Source organism: Oryctolagus cuniculus, chromosome 9, assembly GCF_051225735.1.
Source record: "Oryctolagus cuniculus isolate XC-2025 breed Fujian yellow rabbit chromosome 9, ASM5122573v1, whole genome shotgun sequence".
NCBI classification, from domain to species: Eukaryota; Metazoa; Chordata; class Mammalia; order Lagomorpha; family Leporidae; genus Oryctolagus; species Oryctolagus cuniculus.
The window spans coordinates 62,515,885-62,528,732 of record NC_142875.1 but is presented as its reverse complement, the minus strand read 5'-3'; the positions used below and the strand labels follow the sequence as shown (position 1 = coordinate 62,528,732).

General features: G+C 44.5%; 1 protein-coding gene across 4 annotated transcripts in view; it reads left to right on the top strand.

The window, feature by feature from the left end:
* Nucleotides 1–12,848, top strand: part of ENOX1 (ecto-NOX disulfide-thiol exchanger 1) — a 409,938-nt gene that overhangs the window by 344,049 nt on the left and 53,041 nt on the right. The gene's annotated exons all lie outside the window — the stretch shown is intronic.

The window sequence follows — 12,848 nt, the reverse complement described above, 5'->3', positions numbered from 1 at the left end:
GGAGTGGTCATGAGAGCAGAAGACTGGGACGTTCTACCCTTCAGAAGCTTGTGGATTGCTAAAAATATTCTTGGCAAAAGCCCCTGCCTGTCTTCTGGCTCTCCAGCCCCTCATTTGGTCTTTGCGTTAGCAGAGCAAGAGCCAGCCAAAGGAAAATAACATACATGCAGCTTTTATTTATGAAATTTGAGCTGCAAAAATAAATCTCTTTGCTTCTGGGAAGGGATAGAGGAGCCCTAATAAGATTTCACTATGGGAGACTTTAACTCGTCGTTAGTTACCCTGCTCTGCCATAAATTAATCTGATCATCAGATGTGTCCTCATTAGTAATCATTCCTGCTGAAAATAATGAGGCCAGGAGATGAATCAGTGTAGGAGTCAGGGGCAGAAATGATGGCATTGCCCTGCAAACCTTTCACATCATTTGGCTTCTGCCTTTTGCTGCTTTCATGTACACTGGGGAATACCGAATCTCCAGTAGACTTGCAGCCATTCCTGGGATAAGGGGACCCTGCTTTTCCAACACTGTGTGGGCTGCAGTGGTTGGATGACCTTTGAATGACCTTTCCCTTCACCTCCTCTTTTGAAACTTACCTCCGGACTTGTTGGCCACATCACACCAAGAGTACCAGATTTATGGTGAAACAACTCTCAAATACAGTAAATCAAAGCGGACTTTGGCTGCAGACACTCTGGCCTTCTCCTCGGTTTGACCGTCATCGTGTCTCTCCCTCCAGCCACAGACACTAAACTGAATCCTTGTGGGCTGGCCTTGACTCCATTTCTTTATGGTCTCCCAGTGCAGAGTCATGAGAAGCCAACTCCTTCACGCTGACACCCTGAACCCCGAGGGCCCATGGCCACCTGGAGGTAGCAGGTGTCCTGCTCCCAACCAGGCTGATGTAATTACCCATCTCACAGATTGGAGTTGGGAGGGCACTGAGCTCCGGGGCTCTGTATGCAGCTGGTTAGCAGAGGCAACCTGAGGATTAGGGAGACCAGCCAATTTCCCTCTCGTGAGAAACGGAGGCAGTGAAGACAAAGCCAGGAGGAGCGTGGCGGGGGCGAAGGAACACAGCATGGAAACAAAGATGAAAGCGTGAGAATGAGTCAGGAAAAGAGCTCTCTGTCTGAGTAAGAGAATATATAGAGGAAGAGAAAGGTGGGTGGGTGGAAGTTGCAGTTTTCCTGGGCCTAGGTTTGTCATTCTTCATTTTTGTTTTATTTTTCCTTTCTTGCAAAAGAATATAGTCTCCCTGAATAAAAAACTTGGAAACATAAAAGAAGCATATAAAAGAATGACTCAGAGTATCCCTGCCCAGATATAACAGCTGTTAACATTTATGTACTATCTTTTCAGTTTTTCTCTCTGGGTACCTTGTAAACATAAGAGTGTTAATCATGTTTAAATATGGACCGAGGAAGTGGCCAGATTCAGTTGGTAGAAGTTTCTGGAACTGTAACCAAAGTATGGAATTGGGAATTCAGCTTCAAGATGTTAGATGGTTAGTTAAAGACCGAGTTTTCTCCTCTGCTTAACAAAGCACCCTGAATAGCCATCAAGGGAAACTTAAACAAAGTTAGTGCCCAATCTGGTCCTCACTTTGCGGCCCGCCCATTTCGCTCAGTTGATCAGTGAAAACCGATCTCATCTCCACACAGCCTTCTCAGTTTGGCAGTCACCTTGCTCCTGTTTGTGTGCTTTCTATTTCTTCTCTGTGGCTGGCTGGCTGTCTCTCTCTCTCTCTCCTTCTCTCAGTATTACCATTCTTTCTCTCCCACCACCACCCTTTAGCAATTGCAACAAACCTGGTTTTCTAGAAGCAATGGGGAATACGGAAAAGGAGTAAGTGCGAGTGTCAGGATATAGTGGGACTTTGGTTGTAGGTTTCCAGTGAAGGGTGTTACAACTAGAGCTGATAAGTGAAAGAGCAGCACGGTGACTTTACCAAGCTGTTTCCTCACTCCTGCTTCCCTGTGTGTTGTGCTGTTGAGCCATGTAGCTCCCTCGTTCCAGTTTTGATGCCCTCTGCTGCCTTCACCACCTTAATTTATTGTGAGCCAAGTATCACTCAGAAAGAGTTTCATTGGCCAACATGGGAGTTCTCATTCACACTGATGGAGCCGTATATTTCCACCCTTGATTTACATTTTGTCCTGAGCAAGTCCTCTAGTGAGCTGGCACATGACATATTTTTCAATCATTTAAACACAGAGTGGAACCCTGCAGTGTAGCTCTTCACTAATTCTCTGTGCACCTTGCCCTCTTCTCTCCAACATCTCTGTTTCTTCCTCTGCAGTTTGTATTTCTTATCTCCAGTGCTACTCACAATTTATTTCAGGAAGGTTTTGGCAATGGCCTTACTCTAAAGCCCATCAAAAAAGCTGTCGTGCTGCGTTGCTCTTTGCAGCATAATTTGGGTCCCCTACAATCCTCCCGTTTGTCATTTGGAAAGAAGGAGAGCCGGGGGATATGCATGGGGTATTTGTCCCCCACCATCAGGTAATAGGGACTCCACTGGTTTTGTAGAATTCCCAGGGCTGGTAAAGACAATTTCTGGTCTCTTGCCCTGCCCCCTGCAGGTAAAGAGAGCTTCTGGTCTCTTTCCAGTTTGCTCTTCGTCTGCCCAGCTGGAGATGGGCGTGCTTGAGTCAAGTCCACAATTTGCTAGCCATTTCTCATGTGAAACTATGCTTCTTTGTGGCTACATCGCTCACCCACAGGTAGCAAACAAACCAACAAGGTCAACCATGATCATAATGGGAATTTTGCTTCAGATATAAAATTGGACTGGCTGCTGGTTTATGCTTACTGCTGTATGCAGCAAGACAGTTAAAACTAGAGAGGAAATTAGCAATCCCCCCAATTCAGGCCACTTCTTTCATACTTTCAATCTAGCTGGGAGCTTAAATGTGAGCTAAGCGCAGCCCCTCACCCCAGTGTTGCCTCCCAAGGCCCAGAGCCCTTGCTCCCTGGTCTTCAACCCCTGTTCTCTTCAGCTCCTACTTGTTTGCATTCTGGGCATTGTTTGCACTGAGTCACCTCATGTGCTGCCGCCAGCACTGAACACTCTAAACCCGTCTCCCTGATTCTTGGCTTCTGCTGCTTTCCCCACCTCACATGCCGAGTGGCACCGGCCCTCTGGGGAGCCTGCTGAGGTGTAAGGATGGATGGATGGATGGATGGAGTCTCCTGTCCCTGGAGGTCATTACTGCCATCTGCTGGTGTGACCGTCCCAGGGAGCCTGGTCCTCACTGGCCTCCTGCAGGGCAGCCCATGGTGCCCAGTGGCTGGGAAATACCACTGCAGCCCCAGGATGTAGGCCACCTTAGCTGCATTGATGCTGAATCGTGTGTGTGTGAGACCTCAGATGTCTCTATTCAGATATATATCTGTGTATCCTATCCAAATGCTTTAAGAGCCCTGATAAGTCCTGGGAGATGACATTCTTATCTGTGTCATGCTTAGCCAAAAACCAAAGCTTAGAAATGTTAGGGGAGAAGCCATAAGCAGTACACTGCTTAAAGTTTCCTCCTAATTGCTTTGCCTGATGAGGAAAGTGAGGTTATGTCACAGTATCTGGGAATATAAAGACGTTTGGCTAAAGCAGTGCTGCTGTCCCACCTTCTTCTTGCTGCGACTGCCTATGTGTGTCCCAGTGAAGCGTTTCCTTAGAACTGGCCGCGATCAGTTGGGTCTTCAGGGCATATACAGAAAACTGCACTCTTTTATAAATTTTATTTAAGTGATACAAGTTTTGTGTATTTCACATATACAAACTTAGAAGCATAGTGATACTTCCCACCCTACCTTCCCTCTCGCCCACACTACAACCCTTCCTCCTCTGTCTCTTATTCCCACTCTTAATTTGTACAAAGATCTATTTTCAGTTTACTTAATAATCATATAGTTAACCCTACACTAAGTAAAAGAGTTCAACAAATAGCATGAAGAGAAAAAACACTGTTCCTCAACAGAAGAGACAAAGGCTGTAAACAGTCATGGAATATTGAAATGTCCATTTCACTCCAATACATTACATTTCAGATATTCTATTAGTTACCTCAGATCAGGGACAGCTTATGACATCTGTCTTTTTGGGACTGGCTTATTTCACTAAGGATAATGGTTTCCAGTTGCATCTATCTTGTTGCTAAAGACATGATTTCATTTTTTTGTTTTTATAGCAGAGTAGTACTCTATAGTGTATATATACTGTAATTTCTTTATCCAGTCAACAGGTGATGGACATCTGGATTGATTCTGTATCTTAGCTATTGTGAATTGTGCTGCAATGAACACAGGGGTACAGATAACTTTTTTCAGATGCTAATTTCTTTTGGTTTGGGTAAATTCCCAGGAGTGGGATGGCTGGGTCATATGGTAGGTCTATACTCAGATTTCTGAAGTATCTCCATACTGTCTTCCACAGTGGTTGCACCAGTTTACATTCCCACCAGCGGTGGATCAGGGTACCTTTTCCCCCACATCCTTGCCAGCATTTCTTCTTTATTGATTTCTGTGTATGAGCCCTTCTAGTGGGGGTGAATTGAAACCTCATTGTGGTTTATGATCTGCATTTCCCTGATGGCCAGTGATCCTGAGCATTTTCTCAAGTGTCTGTTGTCTATTTGAATTTCCTCTCTTGAAAAATGGCTGTTCAAGTCCTTTGCCCATTTCTTAACTGGATTGTTTGTTTTATTGCTGCTGAAAGAAAATTGCACTCTGTAAATACACCTAGAACAGTTATAAAAATTAATCCCATACCAAGAAGCCTTAACGCAAATCTCAACAAATTGCAAAGAAGTGGTATCATATTTTGTGACAACAGTAAAATTGTTAGAAATCAGTGCCAAAAATGATAACTATCATAAACCCCATATATTTGGAAAAAATATACATCTAAACTCATAAGTCCAAAAATGAATCTGAAATGTGATTTTAAAATACTCAGAAGTAATTGACTATTGAAATACAACACATTAAAATTTGTGGGATACATTTAAAATAAAACTTAGAAAGGGAATTTTAAATGTTAAAAGTCTATTTTAGGGTAAAAGAAAAGTGGAAGCAGTGAGGTAAGTTTCGTCTGACTCCTGCGTTAAAAGAATAAACACAAGGAAGGGTAAATACAAGATGAAAATGACTAAAATAGCAAACAATGATACAGCAGGGATGATCAGCCACGCCAGCTGTTGTTTGTTTGAAAAGACGAGAAAGTTGGAAGCTCTCTGGCAGTGTTGATGAGGGGAAAGGAGTAGAGAAGTGACTGTTAAGAATAGCTTTACGGCAGATTTTTAAACCTAGGTGATCTAGACAGATTCCTACAGGGGAGAAAATACCTCATCCAACTTGAATCAAGAAGAATTGAAAGCCTGAATAATCTCATTTTTTTTAATAATCTCATATTTAAAAATTGAATTAGTAGCTTCATTTTGTGGCAAAGCAGCAGACTCAAAATTGCTTTATAGGCAAATTCTACCAAACACTCAAAGGGGAGTTCTGCCAATCTTACACAAACTCATTCAGAGAATACAACAGGGGGGAACACTTTGCAACGTGCAAGCTCAGTATAGGTATACTTGATACCAATTCAGGACAAGAACAGTTGGAAAAAAGGGATAGTGGGTTATAGGCCAGTCTCATTTATGAACATAAATTTTTTTTAACTTTTATTTAATGAATATAGATTTCCAAAGTACAGCTTATGGACTACATTGGCTTCCCCCTCCCCCCGATGACTTCCCTCCCACCCGCAACCCTCCCCTTTCCCGCTCTCTCTTCCCCTTCCATTCATATCAAGATTCATTTTCAATTTTCTATATATACAGAAGATCAGTTTAGTATACATTAAATAAAGATTTATGAACATAAATTTTAAATACCTTAAAATATAAAATTTAAGCTGATATTTTTAAACCACCAAATTGTATTTATTCTGTATTACAAGGTTGGTTAAACATTAGAAAACTCTATTAATGTAATATAGCTCATTAACAATGCAAACCAGAATAATACAATAATTTTCACAGCTATGGAATATCTATTCAAGATTTAAAACTAAAATAACCAAAGAAAAATGGATCTTTGAACTACTTGAAACAGATGAGAGCTTTTTTTTAATCTTGCCAAAGGTTATCCTCAGTGAACTCAGTGGGAAAACGTAACTTTTCTTTTAACCCTTCTAAACTAATCCTAGTATAACCCTTCTTTATCCCAATAATCTCCCCTTGGACTGGAATGTAACTACTCTATATCATTTTGTTTGTTTAAAGATTTATTTATTTATTTGAAAGGCAGAATTACAGAGAGGCAGAAGCATAGAGAAAGAGAGGTATTCCATCCACAGGTTCACTCCCCAGATAGTCACAAAAACCAGAGCTGCGCCAATCTGAAGCCAGGAGCCAGGAGCTTCTTCCGGGTCTCCCATGCGGATGCAGGGGCCCAAGGACTTGGGCCGTCTTCTACTGCTTTCCCAGGCCACAGCAGAGAGCGGGATCGGAAGTAGAGCAGCAGGGACTCGAACCAACACCCATATGGGGTGCCAGCACTGCAGGCAGTGGCTTTACCCGCTACGCCACAGCATATCATTTGTTTTGTACAATGACTTTTATTTTCTGTTATTTAAAAGCCAAAAAAAAAAAAAAAAGAGGTTGCTGGGCAGAGTCTACTCACAGACTAAAAACTGTGGTCTTCCCCATTCCTTCCTTTTGAAAAGTCATCAATGCCAACCTAGTTGATGTCCCTTCCCTATTTCTACAGTGCAAAAACTAAGTAGTCAAATGCATGGCCTGTCATCCGTGCTGTGCTGACCTTTAAGCTGACATCAGCAAAACTTGAGATTTGCATTAGAAGGACGTGAGTAGACACCCCACACCTCATGTTAAAATGCACGCAGTCAGAGCTGGCACTGAGGCACAGCAGGTAAAGCCTCTGCCTGCAGCACCAGTGTCCCATATGGGCACCGGTTCAAGGCCCAGCTGCCCCACTTCTGATCCAGCTCCGTGCTAATGTGCCTGGGAAAGCAGTGGATGATGGCCCAATTACTTGGGCCTCTGCACCCATGTAGGAGACCAGGAAGAAGTTCCTGGCTCCTGCTTGCCCTGGCCCAGCTCGGGCCATTGCAGCCATTTGGGGAGTGAACCAGTGCTCTCGCTCTCTTTCTACCTCCCTCTCTCTCTTTCTCTCTCTCTCTCTGCCTTTCAAATAAAATAAATAAATCCAAAAAAAAAAAAATGCAGGCAGTCACGGATGGAGAGCAGGGCCACTGCTAAGGCTAGAGGAGCAGCACTTCATCACAGGGCTGGCGCATACTGATAATAAAGAGTGTGAAGCCACAGCTCTAATTTCTCTTGATTTTTATACCTCGAGAGTCCTCTGTGCCACTACCATTCATGGCCATGCTGACACCATTCTTTGTCAAGGGTCCATGGAAACCAGCTCACTTCCTTGATGCTGCTAGAGTGGATGGTTCCAAAGCAGGGAGGAGTGGTAGAAGAAAGGGCCCTTTCTGTCTGCACTTTCTGTGTGCAGGATGGTGGTGCTGGCTTGTATTTTATCAGCTAAATCTCAGCCCCGGGTAGTAAAAATTCATGGCACATTTCCCAGTGGTGGGATTTGTTAAGGTTTTCCATTTCCGCTGCTGCTGCTGTTACTTTTCCTTGAAAAGCGGCTCCAGTTCAAACACAGCAAAGAGAGTCGAGAAGCTAGACTGGCCACCACAGGGCCACCTGCAGGTGGCCAGAGGACCCTCAGAGGCTTCTTGCCTGCTGCAGCCCTCACCTGTCCATCGGGGCTTATCCTAGGGCAGGGAACAGGTGGAACTCATGTCTCCAGAGGTTCAAGTTACTCTTAGCGTCCTAAAACAAAGGGTGGCAGGGGGGCCCAGTGGACACCTTGGAGGGTAGAGCAGTCTTCCTCCACCTCTCACTTTGTCTGTGAGGGATCCATGTGCCCATTTATGTACACAGTGTATTCGACAGACGTGAGCATTCACAGAGCGAAGTTCAAGAATTATCCTTCTCTCCTCACCGGACTCCTGAATGTATGATCCTCTTGTGATGGCCAAGAAACATTGGGAATACTGTAATCATTGTGTTCTCCTCACTAGCGTTCTACACATGTCAGGAGCTAAGGAACAACCATGCGTGATGAGGACCTTCTAGATCCGTAGTAATGTGCTCCATCCTCTGTCAGCCATCTCTGGCTGACGTAGCGAAAAAGCCTTCAGCTGTATTTTCTGTCTCCGCTTATCTGCAGGACATGCTGCACCATCACAACTTTGTCACGACTCTCCCAGCTCCAGTGCCTGCTTCCAGCCCATAGCCATTAAGTCAAAAGCTGCTTTCCTAAAGCTGCAAGCACACAGGCCAGTGAGGGCAGTAATGTCTGTGTTTAGGATGCTAGAACGAGTTAGAGTTTGGCTCTGCAGTGGATAAATTGGATGAATCCCAGGTCACTTGTGAAAGATACTTCCAAAGATGGCCATAGGATTTGGGTGTCACCCATAAAAGAGTGTGCTAGCTGTAATCCCTGATTGTGGCTGAGTTACAACCCCTACAAAGAAAGGATAAATCCCTGTTAGCCATCAGGGCACGGTGCAAGACCCAGATGTTCAATCAGTTTTGTGTTTGATTGAAGGAAATGAGCTGGCCTGGCTGGAAAGTGTGTTAATATTTTAAATTTCTACATGAGCAACTGTACATGTGCCCAGAGGTTGGGGTGATAACCACCTCATAGAACTGGGAATAAAAAAAGTGATCAGAATACATAAATCCCAGCAAATTAGATTATTGTGTGGAGCAGTTTCGCCAGCAGCGGCAATGGAGAGAATATCACTGACACATATCCCTACTTCAGCAAGACATCTGACACCTCCTCTTGTGAATCGCATGAATGGTGTTAATTCAAGTTGGCTGGCCTGTGTTTTGAAAATTGGCTGAAGGAGGGCCAGCAGTATGGCTTGGGTGGGACTGAACAACAGACGTCTCTCTCTCTCTGAATATTAATCCCCAGCACTGCCCACTCATGTTAGTTGAAAGTCACTTGACCTTGCTGGGTCTTAGTCTCTCCATTTTTGCCAAGAGGATAATGACAGCAATTTCACTTCACCTTTTGCCATTCAAGGAGCCTCACTTAGATGTTCTTCAGTCTCACAGTACCCCCACGTGTAGGTATTGTTATCTTCCTTTAACATGGGAAGGAAGTGAGAAACAGGAAGCTGAGCCAGCCCTACAGATCACACTATCAAGAAAAACCATCTGAAGAAGAGAAAGCGGGTTTTAAAGCCTTCCAATCCATGTCTGCAACCATCTATCCTGTGTTCAGTATTCTAGAGTGTTGCTTTGCAAATGATAAGTTATTTCTGATGAGATAGCTATGAGGGTGGAACTGTTAGGAAAAAGAGGAGGACAGAGCAGTACATGGCTTACTCAAGGTTGCACAGCAGGTTAACAACAGTGTGGACCTTGCTAATCTAGAAATTGCAGCCTGGCATGTATGTTGCCTTTTGCCAATCCTTGGCTGTTTTTATCTTCAGAATAGTGTTGTATTATTGGGATATGCACTATGTCACAGTGAATTCCAGTGGAGTATATGAAAGCCAAGAGAGATTGATTTTTTCACACACAAGGCGCTCCTAAGAGCATATTGAAAGGAAATGCGCTCTAAAACCATATCTGCTAAAACCCCAACCCCCAGCCCCCAGGCCAACAGTACAAGGTCATGACCTCCCCTCCTGGGCACTGGGCTGAGAGAGTCCCAAGCCCAGTGTAGTTTAACACTCAGTAACAATCATGAGATAAAACAAATAATAATAATGGCCAAGAAAAAAATGGAGACTGAAAATTTTCTTCTATTGAACTTCCTGTGTTCTATGCCAGTTACAAAAATTATAGTACAATGAAAGAAAAAAGTCACAACACAACAATCTGTTCAGTAGGTTTCTTTAGTTCCGCCTGATAGTTTGAGCTTTGATCCTTGCTTAGTTAACATAACACTGTATGTAAATAATTTTCAGTAAATGAGTGAATTTTAATAAAACCAAATGTAAAAGGCGCCATTTAGGCAACTACTAATTATGTCACTGTGTAACATTTTCTTGATTTGTTTTTTAGTTTCAAAGCAAACAATTAACAATTTTAAATATATACAGTGCAATTTTCGAATTATTAAAATTCAGTAAAAATAATTTCATATAGGAAATAAAATTGGCACTCACCAACCAAAAGTAATACAACTCGTAATTCTCTGGCTTGCTGTTCTAAATCCTAGGCATAAAAAGCGTAGGACGTACATAGTGCTGTGGTGTTAATTAAAGTAGCTCAAGTTCTGGTTCATAGTCTTTGCAACAACTGTCATCTTACTACTTCAAATCTGTAGAAAAGCAGAATGTATGTTGTTTCTAAGGGTCCACAGCAGGACCAAATGATCCTGAATCAGAACACATGTGTGTCCTTGAGTCCTGGTGTACGTGTGGGAGTAGAAGCAGACTAGGAAACCGGAAGTTGTCCAGATGAGTTTGTTAAAGGGCAAGTCATGAAAATGCACTAATCTGAACATTCCATATATATGATTGTATCTGAACAGTTTTGATGACTACTAGAATTTAGATCAACAAAAGGTTTCTATCAAAGAGGAGTATTTTATCACTGATTTTGCTTAGAGTTGCTGGTGCAAGGTGATACTTGATGGGTAGGCCTTTAGTATTATTGTTGTTTTTAAATATATTGGTGCAACCAGCTCTGCAGCCCAACCCTGGAGGACTCCTCTGCCTTCCGGTAGACTCAAATGCTCATGTCAGGAGCTCTCTCTGTGGTTCTTGAAGTCCTACAAAAGTCACTCCTGCTTACTCTTGGAAACTGTGCATGGCTCAAAAGATTCTTGGGTATACCCCTACCCTTTCTCTACCCCAAGGGCAAACTCCAATGTTATAGGCCAATCCCAGGAACCTGAAAATACTCCAGCTCTAAGTTCCTGCTCTCTGGAGTTCCCCTCCTCCTCTTCCCTCCATTCTCTTCCCTCCCCCTCCTCTCCTTTCCCAGGCTACAACTCCCTCCCACCCCCGCCCCAACCTCCCTCCAGCCCACAGACTCTGGGTGATCTTGCTCAGATGTTGCGGACTGTGTGTGCATCCTTCCATCCTGGTCCTTAGTGGTCAAGGGAAGAGAATCCTTGCCAGGGTGCAGCCTGGTGGTAGGTGTTGGGGAGATCAGGATTAGTAGGGGGCAGCATGCGTCATGTCTTGGGCATCCCATGGGGACTCAGATCCTGGAAAACACTCAACGTCAGCTTTCTCACTGATCTCCCTGGTAGGCCCAGGCTTCCAGCATACCGACAGGGACTGGCACGATCCCAGGGTTCCTGGTCCTAACCTGTCAGAGTGCACACCCAGGTGGGCCTGCACCTGAGCTGTGGGGCTCTGATCCCGCATCAGGACCTTCGCAGCGGGGTCAGGGAACAGGGCCACAGTTGAGACGGCTCCCAGCTGTCAATGAAGCCTGATCCCATCAAGAACAAGAGATTGCCTTGCTGCCTAGCAATGAGAATGGCATTTAAAATTCAATATCAGAAAAGATATTGACGAGATTAAGGGCCTGGAGGAATTGATTTATGAGGAAAGACCCAAGGAATTAAATATGTATAGCCTGGTGTAATAGGATATTAGGCTCTGAACACAATTTCATTTCTGCGACCTAGGGTCCCTGTTATCAGTCATCTGTGCGGCAGAGTTCTCACGGATGCTTCTCCCCCGGGGGTCGCAGAGACCAAGGCAGCTGGATTGATAGGCTGGGCCACGGGCCTGGCTCCCCTCATACCTTGGCGTAAATTGAAATGTATTTTCATCCCCAGGTGCAGGCAGATGACATTTTAGGCGTGAATGCATCTTGAGTCCTCTTACCACCCACTGTGCTGAGAAGATTCAAGCTAGTTCAATCCCATCTTCCTTTGTCCCAAAGAGAAGCGTGAACCCTGCAGGTACTGGGCAGTAAATGATAGTCCTTCCCCTGAGCCCGGTTTCTCTGCTTTGTCAGAAATACGGCTGGTACGTTTGCCTTCAGGCAAAGCCTTGCTCTTAGGTTGTGATAATGCGCACTTGAGTTTTCACCATGGGGAATCAGCTCAGGATTCAGTGTTAGGTGGTGAAGCGGGCACTGGCAGAGACGGGCTGTCGGTGGAGCTAACACTGAGATTCCTAAATGCTTCTGAAGTCAGCGAGAGCCAGAACAGGAAGGGAGCGCGTGGATAGTACCAGGAGACGTGGAGGAGCAGAGAGCGGTGTGTGGGGGAGAGGACAGCATCACACCAAGGGGAGAGGGATGGGGGACATATGCCTTCCCAGGCTTGGGACCTGTGGCAGAACAAGGCTCTGGCAGAGCAGAGTTGGCTATGGGTGAGGTGCAGATGGCAGGCTGAACTGCATGGAGAAATCAGGCAGGAGACGGGATGAAACTGTGCTCACGGGTATGACCACGTGGACCAGACATCAAAAGGACTACTGGAATCATCCATGCAGTCACATCCACCATGGCCTTTGCTGGAGATTCTTTGGCAATCTCTGGGCCTTATTTCCTTAGGTGAGATTCCCCTGGCCTTAAAGGTATATCCCACTGGGCAGGGTGGTTGATGTACAGCTAAGTTATGGAGATGGAAACACATTTATTAAAAGTGAGTCAAAAAGGCAAGAACGTGTTCTGTTTAAACTGATGACATCCCAAAGGCCCAGTGGTGTCCAGGCTTCCACCACAGATATTCAGTGGCTCATTTCTAGAGAGTGGAACAAGTTTGTGATTCAGAATGGATCCTCTGAGTTCATTCTCACAAGCCCTACACTGCACGTCTGTGGCA